This window comes from Vespula vulgaris, chromosome 7, assembly GCF_905475345.1.
Source record: "Vespula vulgaris chromosome 7, iyVesVulg1.1, whole genome shotgun sequence".
NCBI lineage: Eukaryota > Metazoa > Arthropoda > Insecta > Hymenoptera > Vespidae > Vespula > Vespula vulgaris.
The window spans coordinates 6,999,810-7,012,500 of record NC_066592.1 but is presented as its reverse complement, the minus strand read 5'-3'; the positions used below and the strand labels follow the sequence as shown (position 1 = coordinate 7,012,500).

The window sequence follows — 12,691 nt, the reverse complement described above, 5'->3', positions numbered from 1 at the left end:
CTCTCTTTCTCATTGCTCTACCCGTAGCTTTTCTTTCCGACAGAACTTCGACACCTCGAGAAGGCTACAACACGACGGGTGAACGGATAAATCAATTGGCTTTCGTGGTAAAGCGCGTACGTGCACGTTATTTCAGAAGCATTTCTAAGCACGTAGCGTACAAGCTGTAGCGATAATCCGAGCGCGGCCACTTATAAAGCGATTTGGAAACCCTTAGCCTGTTTCTCTCTAACGTCGACAACGCTGAATTCACGTTCCGCTAAGGTTTTATCTAGATTTACAATATGGACGTAAGAAATTGTGGCTGTGCATTCGTTCCTTTTCCTGAAACGTTCCATATTACCATCTTTTTCTTTCTTTTTCTTTCTCTCTCTCTCTCTCTCTCTCTCTTTTTCTCATTTTATCTTATTTTTCCATTTTCTTTCTTCATCTTAACGCGATAGACACCACGCGCTACGTACTTTTCGATCGCTCTTCCTTCTCTCCGTTCTCGCCATCTTCTTTCATCTTTCTTTCTCTCTTTCTCTTTTTCTCTTTCTCTCAAACTCTTCACATTAAACGTCGATTTTTCTTCCAAGACGTTTCGTCTACTACGCTTCGAAAGATGCGCCTGGTTACTCGAAAAAATATCGTTATACGTCAAAGCTCTCTCATGAATCCTACTACGATCTTCTTAGATCTTACGAGACGAGCGCGTGCGCGTTAGGTAGCAGAAGCTGGAGGAAATGAAGGAGGCACCTTTGACGTTAATATTTTCCGAGCATCGGTGCGCCGTCCTTGTAAACCGTAAAGCATTAAAAGTAATACATAATTATTCACGGTTCATTTCATTTTCCCATTTCCTACTCGGCTTTTACTCTTTCTCTCTCTCTCTTTCTCTTTATCTCCCGTTATACGACGTACACATCACAACCACTTTAAACTTCACCCTTCACTACTTTTCTACCCTTTCGTAGCTTCTCTCATTCTGGCTCACTAAAAGATAGAGAAGGTCGAATCGGAAAAAGCTAGGATGAAAAACAGAGAGAGAGAGAGAGAGGGTAAAGCAAGAAGAGAAGGAGGAGGACGAGAAATCCTCGTTGTCTGCAAGCTTGTTTCCACGCTTTGAACCCGTGCATCGAACAGCAGCGTACGAGTTATCTGGCTCGCGAGTATCGCGAAAATAACGCCGCCCTGGAATAAGCGAACTCATTATCGTATGCGTCGAAATTGTTACTGGTTTTCTTTCTTTTTTTTTTTTTTGTTTGTTTTATTATTACCTTCTTCTTTCGATATATATGATGTATACACACACACATATATATATATATAAAGACATCGAGAAAGATATACGATGAAAATCTCTCGAAAAAATTTCAATATTCAACACTCGTTCGAAAGCGTAAATGAAAGGGACGTTTTCGAGATTTAATTCGCGATTACCTTCGCGTATTTCTCGTTGAACTCTCTTTTATGACTCGTGTCGCGAAAAGTCGACTCATTAATCATGTTTCCTAGAGAAAGGAAGATAGAGAGAGAGAGAAAGAGAGAGAGAAGAAAAATCAACGATCGATCAAGCGAGAGTTCTTTCCACGTTGCTTCGTTCCCAGACAATGGACTTACTTTAAAAACGATAACCTACGATATTTTCGTGGATATTTATAAGATTTCCTTCGATTATAATTATTATACGATTTGGTAGGGCCCGTTCGATCATAAAGTGCGAGAAGCGAAACGTAAAACCGTGCTTTCGCCGAGCACGAGATAAGTGGCCAAGGAAATTCTCTGAAACGTAAGAGAGGGCCGTTCGATCGAATAACACAAAGGCATATAGACTTTATTAGAGTAATCTTCCATATCGTGTGCGTTAAAGTACCGCTTATAGGCGTCGTTAAGCCGAATTATCTGCACACGAATAATTCTACGGTACCGGTTATACGCTATGTAGTGTGCCGCTGTGCCACCGAGTTACGCCATTCGTTGAATTACGTTTCCAGCGCCGGCACCACCACCGAATGGATTATAATTTATATCGCTGCTAACAGTACTTTCGGTTCTACATAAATCGAACCTACTTCCGTGAGTCAGCAGCTTTATCTTCTCGGAGCCGAAAATCGCGTTAGGTAGGTGTATCGTAAGCATTGAAAAAAAAGAGAAAGGAAAATAAATAAATAAATAAAGAAAAATAAAAAGAAAAAAATAAAGAAAAGATAGAAGTCATTCATCTTCTCGAACGTCAAGAATCAAATGGAGTCTTGTCAGTTCGCTTTTCTCTTCGATTATCGAATATTTAAAGACAATCTCGTAATATAATATTCTCTTCTTTAAGATAACTCTTCGCTCGTCTACGTAATTTTCCATATTGCGTGTATTAAAGTATCGCTTCCAGACGTCGTTGAGTGGAGTTATCTGTGCACGAATAATTTGACGTGGCCATAGGCATCGTGGCTATGCTATGCGCTCGTCACTGTGTATGTACTATTACGTTTCGCTATCTTTGTCATATATTCTCTCTCTCTCTCTCTCTCTCTCTCTCTCTCTCTATATATATATATATATATATATATATATATATATATTTAGTTACGAACGTGATGGGCTCTATGCGCTTGCGCTTGTATATGTGTACTTGTCTTAGAAAGAGAAAGAGAGAGAGAGAGAGAGAGAGAGAGCTTCTGGATATATAGGACTGTACAATATATATATATAATATACGTAGCGTATACGAGGTGGATATATCTTATGCAACTGCGGTGTGGTCTGCCCACTATCTAAGATCGCTACTTATGACCAGACACGATCTTCCGACGTTCCACCATTTTTCTCTGATAACCTTTATACTTTGTACTTTAATAAATTCCGATTTAGGTCAGCGATGCGTCGATGCATCTCCGTCGTACATTTGACCATACCGGCTGTATCGATGTAAAGTAAACAGAAGCTTCTAACGTTTATAATGGTTCCTCTTCTTTTCTCTTGTATTCTTTTCGATCTCTCTGATCTTTTCCATAATTTCTATCTCTTTCTCTCTTTCTCCCCCTCTTTCTCTTTCTCTCTCTCTTTATTAGTCTCTGTTTCGCTTTCATATATGTTATCGTCGTTATATCGACACAGCTTAAGTGCAATAATTAATTTTGATGCAGTAACTTCCGAGCGTTCTTTTCGCGCTAAATCGCATAGTAAATATCTATTTGCGAACGGCGGATGCTTACACGGGTCAACGAGTCGAATCAATTCGGTCTGTGATCGTTATTACATGGAGAACGCTGCACGTGGCTAAGTTAATGCGCGTAGCATACACGAGCGCTGTTAGATAATTAATGACTCGCGGCTAAATTAAGCACGTAATACTAATACGATGTTTGTATGGCCGAGCATGAAGCGTGATATGGTCGGTACAACAACGTGAGTGGGTGGGACTCTGGGGTATAGGGTATAGGGTATAGGAGAATTTTCGTCGTGTTTGTTATGAGTAGGTTAATCGTTTGGAGAATAAAATCAATCTTTTTATCTCTACCTTTCAACCCTTTTTTTCTTTCTCTCTCTTTCCACTCTCTCTTTCTTTCTCTCTCTCTCTTTCTCTCTCTAGTTGTTTTTTAAAGAAAGTCTCTTGTCAAATTTTCCCCAAAGAAAGTTCTTCTGGCGTTTGCTCGAAAAAGAAGACAAAAATAAAGGAACGAGAAAGAGTACAGGAAAAAACGAAACGAAACCTCTAGAAAAAGAAAAAGAAGAAGAAAAAAAGACACGAAAAAAAGAAAGAAAACGCATTATTAGGTCGACTTTATAGCGTCAAGCGGAAGGAAAGAACTTTCAGACGTTCCTTTAAACTTAGTTTCAACGTGTTCGGGTGTGCAAACGCGTTCGTAAACTCAATCGAGCATTCTGAGAGCGAAGCAGGTACTTTTGAGAAAGGAATTGGAACAGTGCCGGCGTGTACGAGCCCGTCTTTTCGGGAACTTTGCCTAATGTGCGAGAAAAAACAATCGTCTAATTTTTTTATCCTCTTTCTTTCTTTCTTTCTTTCTTTCTTTTTTTAAATTGAAACACGAGATCCAATCGAGGTCATACAGTAATATTAATCGAAAGGAGAGATCGATCCTCCGTAAATCTTCTCTCTAGTCTAAATTAAAAATAAGAGGTAAAAATAAATAATGAAACATTACCTTGACATAAAAAGAGAGATAGAATTTAAACGTATAAAAGTAATCGTTGGGCTACAAATCTATTACGATCTGATTGTTAGACTATCGTTTCAAACGAACGTTTTTAAAAAAGAAAAGGACACAGAGGGAAGGTAGTGTAAAAAGGAAATGTAGAGCAGCGATCAAAGGTGACAAACGACGATAAACATTTGTCTGAATATTTTCTAATAGATGATCTTTTTTTATCTCGCAACGACACGTTTTATACATTACTCGTGTTTCAAACTCCACTTCACTCTGGTCATATATGTATGTATCTTTTCCCCTATCGTTCCTCTCTCACACAATTTCTTCCTTACCTATATCAGCGTAGTCGAAGGTTCGTGTCCCGTGTAAGATTAGAAAGATACACCCCAAGATATAGTAAGCTAACCGCAACGAACTACTAGAAAGGAGGGAGAAAGAGAAAGATAGAAAGATAGAGAGAGAGACAGAGAGAGAGAGAGAGAGAGAAAGAGAAAGTACCGCGAGAGTCGCATTTAAACGTTTTACCGAATGGGACGGAAAATGTTGTCGTTGTCGTTGGTGTAAATGCGTATATATGTATGTATGTATGCACGTATGTATGCACGTATGTATGCACGTATGTATGTACGTTTGTATGCTTGTATGTATGTGGATGTGTTCGCGCGCTCGTGTGAGTAGGGATGCCAAGTGTTACCGGGAACCACTTAAGGGTGGTCGTACATATCCAGCTGACACGTGTCAATGACATATGTCAATACTAGTACGGCACGTACCCGTCGAACGTGAGAACGCGTTAGTATCGAAAAAGGTACTTTCTGTCTCTCCCGTATGTATACACGCATTCCCGTAAAACCGTTTCGTACGGTACCAATCTTCCGTCTCACACGTTTTTCGAAGGATCACGTTCGTACTTTTAGCTTCGAAGGAGTCCTCGATTTCTTTTGGGGATGAAAAGAGAGAGAGAGAGAGAGAGAAAGAAAAATTTCGAAACGATCTTCATTTCATTTTTCTCACTATAAATTGCATCATTTTACATAGATAATTATATCAATTCTTATCAATACAATCAGAGATAGTAATATCATCAATTAGCTTTCTCTTTATATTCGCAACGTTTGAGGAAAACAACATTTTTATAATATTTAATAATAGTTTATTATTAAATATTATAAAAATGTTTTAGTATTTTTCCTTAGGGCGTTATTAAATTCGTCAAATTATTTTATAAATTGCTGATAAACATATCGTAGATATGATACTTTTGGGACGACGAAGGTCAATATTTATTTATTTATTTTCACGAGGAACGTTCGTCATTATCATTTTGTTTTGTTATTTTATTTTGTAGGACAAAAGGTTCTATAAAATGAAATGTTAGATCTATATATAAACACCTTGTTCGTTCTTGTGACCTTAGTTCGTCTCGTAACGTCGTATAATATCCGAAGGTTCCTCTTCTTCCTTTCATTACGCATTTGGTTCTCGAACGTTATAGTTTACGTCGTCGTAACGTATGTAACACAATTTTTTCGCGATCGATCCGGTACGTTTTACAAGCGGTCAATCGCAATGTGCACAGTTGGTATCCAGTCGGGTATCTGAACCGAACTCGTCCAATCAATTAAATTAGCGGTCACGATTGCGGCGGTATTCGTATTTGTTACTTACCGCATTGGTTCAACCGAATGTTTACAGAGAGTTTTCATTGATCCTCTATAATATTTCAACGTACGTGGCTACGACGAAAGTATCGTCTTTTTCTCTCTCTCTCTCTCTCTCTCTCTCTTTCACACACACACTCCTTTTTGCTTTTAATTAACATCCATTCTCTTGTTCTTGATAATAATCGATGAATCTTGAAAACAATAGGGAATCAGCGAGGACGAATAAAAGAGGAAAGAAAGAGAAAAGAACAAGAAAGAGAGAGAGAGAGAGAGAGAGAGAGAAATACGTATAACAACATGTAGAATAAGTAAACAAAAGGCACGTTATTCGATGATTAGGAAGGTCAATCTTTGGAAAAGTCGCGGTAAAAGGTCCGTCGTCGCGCGATCTCTCGCGACACGATTGGCATAGGACGAAGGCAAGGGTGAAGAGGGTGTAAAGAGGGAGGAAGGGTGGCAGTCGAGACTAGTGCGCAAGCGCAAACGGAGGGATTGGTCGTCGTGCCGCCGCGCCGGCCGAGCCCGTGGCCGAGCGTCATCGGCAGTCATCGGCGAACCGCGATTGAACTCTCGTCGACTCCTTGATAGGGGTAGAGAGCGAGAGAGTAAGAGAGAGAAATAGAGAGAAATAGAGAGAGAGAGAGAGAGAGAGAGAGAACGAGATAGACAGAGAAAGATAGTTAGAGAGAGAGATAAAGACAGAGAAATAGACAGAAATAAAGAAAAAGAGAAATAGAGACATATAGAATTAATAGATTTAATAGAGAGCATAGTTGTTCCTTTTTTTTCTTCTTTTTTCCTTTGCCCGTTAGTGATTTAGTAAAGTACGAACGAGGAAGAAAAGAAAACAGAAAATGAGTCATCCTTTTCGAGGAAATGTTAAGCTCCAGCTCGAGTAAATATTAGTATTGTTTCGTTCGATCGTATCAGGGAGAAGGTTAGAAGAAAATCGAGAAGGTCGTCGTTTTAGTATCGCGCGAATCGTCTTCTCGTGTGTCTCGTGCTGAGACTTCTCGCGTAGGTGTGGTGTGTGAAAAAGGATTTTCTGTGACGAAGAACGAGTACCAACGATCGTCGAAGCAACTACTACCTACGATATATTACCTTCGTTGTTGGACGAGGACGAGGACGACGACGTCGACGTCGACGTCGACGACGACGTTGCCGTTGCCGTTGCTGCTGCTGTTGCTATTGCTATTGCTGTTGCTGTTGCTGTTGCTGTTGCTGTTGCTGTTACTGATGGTGTTACGGCTAATATAGGAACGTGCACCAAGAGACGTCGTTGTACCAGGAAGGAATTGGACGTTGGCCTTGCATCCAGAGATTGATGAGCGTGTAAAGGAGGACACGGAGTATATTGGCAAAACGCGTCGCGCGCACCACTCTCGACGAATGGGGTACGTAGTAGAAATAGTCCTTCCGATCATCCTCCATGCTGTGTCTAGCCGATCCTCGTCTACCTCAGGCGTGCTTGCGGGACGAGCTTCGTCGAGATGGAAATCGTCGTTCCAATCGACCTTCAACGGTATGCGATTTTGAAGCGTATCTATTTTTTTTCGTTTTATATATACACATATATATACATATATATATATATGTTTCTTTTTGTCTTTTTTTTTGTCTCTACGAACTGTGCAGCGTTTCATGCGATATATACGTATATACGATAAATCGCGTGTTATATTTCGTTTATCGTTAATATTTCATCGATGTTATCCAACAAGTATTTCGTTTAGCTCGTAAAGTTGAATGTTAATGCTACTGATATAGCGATGTAATTGATATTTACATCAGTTTGTTTTCGGTTTATATAATTGGAGAAGATTTTATAAGTATTTTTTAATAAAGATAGTGTGTGTGTGTGTATGTGTATGTGTGTGCGCGTGTGAGTGTTATAAATTTTAATAATGACATCGGATATATTCGAGTACAGTCTCTTTCTATCTCTCTCTCTCTCGCTCTTTTCTTGTCCTTCTCTCTTTCTCTTGTTCACTCGTTATCGCCTTTTTGCTTTCGCTAATTTCGTGCATCCCTGCAACGGGATGAAATTCACGATGCGAGAGTAAATCGAAGAGGAATGCGGGACGCCGTAAAAGATTCGATCCGAGCGTTTTCTTCTATTGCTTTTCGCATTCTAGGTGCTCACGATTTATCGCGTTCTGCATCGTTCCTCGGCGTATATTAATCTTTTATCGTTCCGATCGAAGATCGAATCGCTTGATCGCTTTTACGCATCACGGAATGTCGATTTCGATAAAGTTACATTCGGATACGTTCACTTTTCTTTTTTAAACCTTTCAGAAAAAGCGAGAAAGGAACAGAGAGAGAAAGAGAGAGAGAGAGAGAGAGAGAGAGAGAGAGATCGTCTCAACGAAATCGAATTAAGGTACACTAGTTTCACGAAATACACGCTCTACGTTGTGGTATCGGCGCGACCAATACAGTTTGTAATATATTGCTATCGCAATATGGTGTCTCTCAAAAGTTGAACGGAGGTTTGCGGTCGCAGTTACATTACTCCATTAGATCTTGTTCTCTCTCTCTCTCTCTCTCTTTTTCTTTCTCTCTTTCTCTCTGACTCACTCACTCACTCGTTCGTACACCGTATTACATGTTAGTCTCGAGCCATTCCCTGGCACAGGTTTGTTGGCTACCGAATGAGCGCTACGAATTTCACGAGATGGAACGAGAAAGGTTCGAGCAAGAAAGCTTCCATTTGAATGGATTAAAATCACGTGCGTCGCTAATTTCTACGTTGGCGAGTGTGTACGTTCGTACGTATATATGTGTCTATCTATCTATCTATCTATCTATCTATCTATCTATCTATGTACGTACGTATATATGTACGTGCCGACATCCTACCGTGAAATAAAAACAAAAAGAAACTTAATTTGAAAAGCACCGAAAACAAAAAAAAGAAAAATGGCGCGCTAGCAACGAAGTCTTTCTGTTCTTCGTACCTGCATCGTCGAGCAAAGACGGAAGAAGAAAATATATATAAAAAAAAAAATAATAATAATAAGAGGGAAAAGACTAAGGAGAAGCAGCGAAAAAAATGACTCGCCGAGTTTTCCACGATATATTGGTTACCGACAGGTGTGTATGCGTGTATATGAACGCATCTGTGTGTATGTACATGCATACAAACTACGAGTGCACTGAAGGAGATTTTTTCGAGATTCGGAGCTTCATTTTTTCAAGTAATTTTTATAAAAGCTCTTTGAAAGGACCGTTTCGAGGTACATTGAAGAGATTATGAATAGGTACGATCTCTAAATGTGCGCGCGCGCGAATATGAGACAACTGAAGAAGGATCGTCGACGTTTCTCTCTCTCTCTCTCTCTCTCTCTCTCTCTCTCTCTCTCTCTCTCTCTCGTTTTCTTTTTCTCTCTATCTATCTGTCTATCTGTCTGTCTCTCTTTCTGCTTCAACCATGGCAGTTTGAAATATTTTATTGTGCATTATTCGACGCCGTATTTTATCGGAAGTGCATCGAATCCTCATCGTCGTTGTCATCATAGTGTGCTTTTAAAACGCATCGCACACGCGTCCGTTTCCTTATAAATATATGTACGTGTAGTTTATGTTGGTGCTTATAAGCGGCACACTTTAGCACGTTTATACCAACGACGATCGATGTGCTTCTTAGGTGAATGAGAAATACGTTTCCACGAGACGTGGTACGTATATTTAAACGCGATAAGATATAAAATGTAATATACATACGTGTAGATTTATCGTACGAAAAGCTCGTTCGACTTTTCCTTTGGAACTTAACTCTTTCTATCTTTCTTTCTCTCTTTCTTTTACAATCTCTATCTCTCTCTCTCTCTCTCTCTCTCTTTCTCTTTCTCTTTCTCTTTCTCTTTCTCTTTCTCTTTCTTACTTGATTTTATCTTACCGGCAAGCGAGCATCGATCATAACGAAGGGTGGTTGCTTTACAAATTCTTGGAAGAAGGTCGTGATCGCGTCTGCAAATTATTATGATCGTCAAGCACGTGATTTCGACGTTTTCCTTTATAGCTCTGATAAATCTATTGTTTTTTTTTCTTTTTTTTTTGTTTTTCCTTTTGTTTTCCGATGGTTACCTTCGAATCATTTCTAAAAAGCGAACCCACGTTACAGATAGAAACACGATATATAGAACATTGAAACGCGGATATCGATGTAGATGAGAACGAGTCTCATTCGTTCGTTCGTTCATTCGTTCGCTCGTTCGTTCTACTTTTTCTTACGAGCTTACTCGGCAATTATACGATGGCGCAATGCGATCGTTCGAAAGAGATTTCGTCGTGCGAGATTCTCTCGACTATTCTGATTTACGAAGCTCATCGTTCCGACGAACTTTATTGGCCTTCGTACGTCCTTCTTTTTTTTTTTTTTTTTTTTTTTTTTAATAGGAAGCCACGATAAAATAATAAGCCGTTTTTGTGTGTGCGTGCGTGTGGGTGCGAGCTTTTGACGAGCTCGTTGTACTTTTTTAATGAGAAGATCCTTAACGTAACAACGAGCAGCTATAGGTTGTTATATTTCTTTTGAATACGCTAAGTCGAAATATTACGAAGAGGAGAAAAGAAAAAAGAAGATGATTAATAAGATAAAAAGAAAGGAAACAACTGGAAAGAGTTAATTTCTTTTCTCTTTCTTTTTTTTTTCCTTTTTTGTCCTTTTTTTTTTGATCGAATTCGAAACCATCGATCCATCGATGTCGACGGATATCGGCTTTGTACTCTTCTTCGAATACCTTTCCGCTGACGTAAATTCAATAACAGGAACTCTCTCTCTCTCTCTCTCTCTCTCCCTTTCTATAATATATATATATATATATATATATATATATATATATATATATATATATCACTGTTCCCGACGTACATTGAATCGAAGGTAAATTAACGCAACGCGTTAACGATCGATATGCGGATATTCGTCGCTAATTGTGTGTATACGTCCGGCCGCCGTTGTAACTTTAATTATATGTCAATGATAGATGCATTTATTAAATTAACTGACAAATTGATACGGCGAACTTGTCCACGAAACACACTACCGTCATAGTACTAATAGTTGCGATAGCGTACTAGTAGCACGTTGGTCGACTGGTAACGACGCCGGTAACCATCATTAACGTCTCTAATGAAAGAGGTTGAATCGCTAAATACAGATATGCTGGGAATAAGAGAGACAGACAGACAGACAGACAGACAGATAGACAGACAGACAGACAGAGAGAGAGAGAGAGAGAGAGAGAGAGAGAGAGAGAGAGAGAACTAGATACTAAGTCGGAAGAAGAATGAAGACGGCGATGAGACGAGAGTTGGAAGATTTGAGAGGAGAGACAGAGACAGAGAAAGTAGAGTGAAGTGGTACCGTGGTATGGTTTTGAAGTAGCAAAGAAGAGTTACGAGAGCATGAGAAGAAGAGCGAGAGAGAGAGAGAGAGAAAGAGAGAGAGAAAGAGAGGATAGAATAAGACTTGAGAGATGCTACTGCTTCCTGGACCTTCCTGGACCTTTCTTCGTTCACCCTTTTCTTCCTTTCTCTCTCTCTCTCTCTCTCTCTCTCTCTTTCTTTCTTTCGTGTCTTCGTTCTTCGTCCTCTCTTAGGTAACCTTCTTCAACACCACCACTACCCATCCTACGAGGAAGCTTTGACGTCCGCACCAACCAAGTTCTTCGGTATCTCTCTAACATTGCTTTGCTCCGTGGGAGACCAGAAATCTCATAAAAAAAATCGCATAGACTTGGAATGTTTCGGCTTTTTTCTTTCTTTCTTTCTTTCTTTCTTTCTTTCTTTCTTTCTTTTTTCTTTTCTTTCTTTCTTCCTTTCTTTATTTCTTTATTTCATTCTTCCATTCTTTCATTCTTTCATTCTTTCATCCATCCTTCCTTCCTTCCTTCCTTCGTTCTTCCTCTTCTTATCTTATTTTTTTTTCCTTTCTTTCTTTCGTCCATCCATCCATCCGTCCGTCCGTCCGTTCGTTCGTTCGTTCTATTTTCTCGTCCTCCGTCTTCTACACGAAGGGGAATACAGAATGGTGGACCTAATGGAGGCTCTTTCATGTGGTTAGTCCACTGAAAGCAGCCCGATAGATTAAGCTAATTTAACGAGCTTGTATTACGCCCGTGTAATTTTATTTTCCTACTCGGAAGAAGTGGGGGAGGTGAGGGGGAGAGGGTGGTAGAGGGAGGAAGAGGTAAAGGGGGTTAAAGAAGAATGGGTAGACAATCAAGGGAAATTTTGTAATCTCGCGGAATTCGAAGTGGAAAATTGAAGATTTGTGCTCTCATTGCGTTCGTTCTCATCTGTCGCGCGTATGCGTGTATACGTATTCGCGTATTCGCGATCACGTGTGTGTGTACTCGAATTTGTCAGAGAAAGCTTTACTCGTACGAGAGCCCGAGAGTCACGTGCGACGAAGCGGAGTGTATACATTCGAAACGACTTTCAACGGATTCTATCCGGCGCCGTTTTAACCACGGCGTGCTCCAAAAACACGATTCGACGTCGATTCCAAAGATAGAATCTCTTGGCTCCGCTTTGCGTACCGCAGACTCATTTTTGTCGCGTTCTCTCTCTCTCTCTCTCTCTCTCTCTGTTTCTCTCTTTCTCTTTCTCTTCCTCTTTCTCTGTCGTTATCGATCCTCCGCGGTGAGACTCGCGAACTCCCTCGAGCAACGACTCCTTTCGGTAAATTCGATGTCAATACGTTTTAGACTGAGATTATGCGGCGAGCTTGATTAAAGTCGAACGAGAATGTAAGTGCAGCCTGCAAGAGATAGGCGTACGTTTAGGTAAGTAATGCTACCAAGCCGTCGGAAACTTTAACGAAAGGATTTCGATTTCGATCGAATCAATCAGTAGAAAGAGAGAGAG

General features: G+C 40.0%; 1 protein-coding gene across 3 annotated transcripts in view; it reads left to right on the top strand.

Annotated features, from left to right (window-relative positions):
- The window catches only part of LOC127065375 (uncharacterized), a 257,300-nt gene that overhangs the window by 23,670 nt on the left and 220,939 nt on the right, over window positions 1-12,691 (top strand). The window contains exon 1 of one of the 3 annotated variants that reach the window (XM_050997627.1): window positions 5,385-7,209. The exons of 1 other annotated variant lie outside the window; for it this stretch is intronic. The gene's annotated coding sequence lies outside the window, so the exon portion shown is untranslated. One more of the 3 variants, XM_050997630.1, reaches the window with a different exon arrangement.